This window comes from Sylvia atricapilla, chromosome 2 (genome assembly GCF_009819655.1).
Source record: "Sylvia atricapilla isolate bSylAtr1 chromosome 2, bSylAtr1.pri, whole genome shotgun sequence".
Lineage (NCBI taxonomy): Eukaryota > Metazoa > Chordata > Aves > Passeriformes > Sylviidae > Sylvia > Sylvia atricapilla.
Window position 1 is genome coordinate 12,127,012 of NC_089141.1, and position 3,744 is coordinate 12,130,755.

The 3,744-nt window shown below is 39.6% G+C and overlaps 1 long non-coding RNA gene across 1 annotated transcript; it reads right to left on the reverse strand.

The window, feature by feature from the left end:
• Positions 1-726: 726 nt before the first annotated feature.
• Positions 727-2,972, reverse strand: LOC136373739 (uncharacterized). Its single transcript, XR_010745719.1, has 3 exons — positions 2,947-2,972; positions 2,223-2,288; positions 727-1,730 (listed from the first exon to the last, which is right to left on the reverse strand). It is a non-coding gene; the product is annotated as an uncharacterized lncRNA (long non-coding RNA).
• Positions 2,973-3,744: the final 772 nt, after the last annotated feature.

Genomic DNA, 3,744 nt, shown 5'->3' on the forward strand with positions numbered 1-3,744 from the left:
TATATTTTAATATGACACCCAAATTTAAACCTGAGATCCAAACAACTGAAAATAAGTCAGGAATTTGTAGTGCAAACTAAATTGCCTCACAGCAAAAGCTCTAAAATATGTACAAGTTTATGAAGCTTGTCAGGTATCAGCCAATGGGAAAAAAAATTGTGCTTAGCAAGACATATGCACGTTACATAAGCAGGGAGCGCAATCAGAATCTTAGGGGTGGGAAAAAAGTAAAGCACCCTGAAAAATCAGCGACTTCTTAACAGAGTTTAGCAACCTAATCAGTTGTGTGATGTTCATGCCCTCCCTTCCAAAACAGCTGTCTGAAAATGAAATTCATGCTGAGGTGAAATGCATTTCTGCACACTCTTAGGTAGGGAAGGGCTCATCCCTGAATCACCACAGTAGTTTTCCATAATTCACACAACAACTGACCCAGCATTTCCACAGTTCTGAGGTTCTGTTGGGCAAGAGGAGTGGAATTCCAGCATAGAACTATTCTATTTAGAGTAATTTGCAGCACAAATACACTAGAAGGTGTCTTCAGTCATTTCATTAAGCTGAATTATTTGCTTACCAGTTCAGGGTAATGACTGAGGGAAATAAAGGAAACCTCTGAAGGCTGTCCTGAAATTATCAGCAGATTTAGTGCTCCCTCCCACAGTCTGCTCCCTTTCATTCAGTGAGACTCTCTGGTAATTGTAGCTTTTAACTGTATTATTGCAAGTGCTTAAGATGATTTCACAGGGAAAAGCCGCACTTGGAAATCAGAGCTCCAGTTTAAAGACAAACATCCCTGTCCAGCAGACTTTGGATGGTAAGGCTGCCTAGTTTAAGAAGTTTCCACAGGTCACCCTCCCAGTTAGTTTTAATTGTTTTAAGTCAAGGACATGACATTTAAAACAGGAAGTATACTGATATTCTCTAACTTATGTCAAATCTTTAACGTGTTTTGCATTAAAATGCCGCCACAAAGTGACTTGGCTCAGTGCCCAAGGTAACATTCTTTACTCTGCTGTCTTGACTCGCTGCCAAAAGGAGGCAAAGGAGGCATTTTCCTCAGACAACGCTGCTAATGGAAACTGTCAAAGCCCTTTCAGCACCCCTGGTTTTGTTGTGCTTGTCATCTCAATTGTGTGGCTTGCTAGATTTCTGTTCTCAGCAATGTATTTCTTAGCAATATGTTTGTGCCTTAACAATAACACTGAAATCTTTCCCTTTCATCAAAAAGGGCACTCTGAATACAAGAGATTTCACCTTTGGTTTTGATAAAAATAGAATTTAAAAAACAACAACCAAAAATCCCCAAACCAAAACTCCTCACACTCACCACCAAGAAAATACTGACAAATCTGTTCTTCCTCGCGGTTTGTAAGAACTATCACCTCCTTCCCACCCAGCAAAGTTCAGGCTGGGAAGGCTGTGCCAAGGGAGCTGGAGCTCTTGCCATCCTCTCTGTCCTGCTGCACAGCTGTGTGGCCAAAAATGCCTCACTGCAGGTGGGAACATTTCCTAAGAGCCCCACCACGTGAACCTTATAAAAGTTGTTTGAATAAGAGCTGTTATCTACAGTTTTCCACAACAAGAAAGCATTTGGCCTTAGCCTGATGGCAAATATTTCTGAATCAGCTGAAAGAAATATCAGATGACATCTGTAGCCCCTGCTTCCCTGGAGGAATGAGATATGGTACAATTCAGGTGCACTATGAGGAAGTCATCACTTCTCCTGACATCTGGATAAAAAGACAACTCTGTTTACCAGGGCAACCGAGTGCACCGTTCACACAAAGAGTGTTTGTCAGACTGTCTCGAGTAGAAAAAGCATTGCTGTGCTCATACTCAATCAAATTGGAGGCATGAAAGCCACAGGAGGATGGTGGCTGGAGGCTGAGCATCTGTCTCACACATAATCTGAACACCATGGAAAAGAGAGAAAAAGGTGGGAAGTGGGGAGAGAGAGGAAGAAAAGTGGAACAAAAACACCCTTCTGACTTGAAAACTCTATCAGAAACAGAGACTACTACAATCATTTTCTCCCAACCCATCCTGTCACTATCACACATTTTTCCTTTTTCCAGGTCTGCAGGCAGAATCAAGCACAGCTATTTCAGGCCACTCTTTGGTACCCAAGCTTTCCAAGAGCTCACATCTGCTCACAATGTACAGTAACAAGAGGGGTGAGAACGAATCCAAGACACATCCACAGGGGCCTCCCTTCAACTCACCAGAATTTCTTGTCAATTCTCTGCCAGTCTTCCTGACAGGAGCGCTGGAAATACCAGCTGTGACAACTCTATTGACAAATGGAAAACATTTGGGGTTTTTTAAACAAGCCAACTGATTTCAGAGCTACCTACCATACAAGACAGGCCATGGATGCTGATAAGAATTTTGAAAAATTTTTGGAAGAGAACACTGGGGAAAAAAAAAAAAAAAAGTAGAACTCCCCCAACATATTCAGATCATTATTGGATAAGATTCTGGTTTACATTTAATATAAGATACCCCAGAAAATAATAGAAATTAGGCACAGTGATGAATAAATTTTCCTGCCTGTCACCCCACAAAACCTCACTGAAATATGAATTGAGAACATCTCATATGTTTAAGCCACTGAAAGAGACAAAGAGTGATTTGGAATAAGTTAGGAAACATAAAATTCTGACTTTTCTTTTTAAATCCCATTAAAAAATTACTACAGAGCAAGAAGAGATAACATTAAGTCCTACAATAACAAGATAACTTCAAGTTAATTGGCACAAACTACCCAGTGAGGTGTAAATTGCCTTTTAACCCTTACCACACACAGAGTTAACTCCTTTCTCCATGAAAATAAAGTCAACATTGGAAGAAATCTTATTTTGCCACAAGTGACTGAAGGAAAGCAAGATGATATAACCAAGGCAATCATTTGCATATTACAGCGCTGCTCCACCTCAACCTACTCACCACATTTCATCACTTCACTTCCAAATCCATGATCTAGAAAAGCAAAAAGAAATAGCATCACTATTTCTGTTTTTATATAAGTGAAAAAACCTCGAAAAGTGTAAAAAAACATCGAAATATGGATCAATTTCCCATTATTTTTCCCAGGGTCTCAGGGTGCACTCACTTTTCCTATTAATTTATGCTTTTCTGTTTCTCTCCTCAGATGCACCCTAAAACTTTGTTGGGTGCAATTTGTCAATCTAAAAAGTGGAATTTGCACAGCCTGACACTGCTGCAAGTCTTGGATGCCGCAGAGGGGTTAGAAGAAAGTAAAAGCTCTTTAAGCAGCCCAGAGCTGAAAGAGAAAGGGAATTCTTGAGTGGTCCATTTCCTGATTTTGTGATTTTTTCAAAATCAAAAGGAAGGTGAGAGAGTCAGAGGCTGCAATTTCCTCTCCCTGCCTTTCATTTTGTATATTCCTTTACTTGTCATCCTCTGCCTGAAGGAAGAAGACAACTTTCCACCACCCTCCTCCCCCCCCACAAAAAAAAAATTTACTCAAACATTTAAGCCTTTTGCTATCAAGATCTTAACAAAACTACCTTTGCTGTATTATGATGGCAAGATATTTGAAAATTAAGAGAACAGAGTATTGCTGTTGTTGCCAAGTTTATTATCAACATCCAGCTCTTGTCCAGTCCAATCCTATATAACCAGTAGAATTTAATAACATTTTAAAATTCTGATTTAAATTATTTATAATACACACATTTTCAGTCCAAATAGTTTTTTAGCTATCACACATACAAATAGATC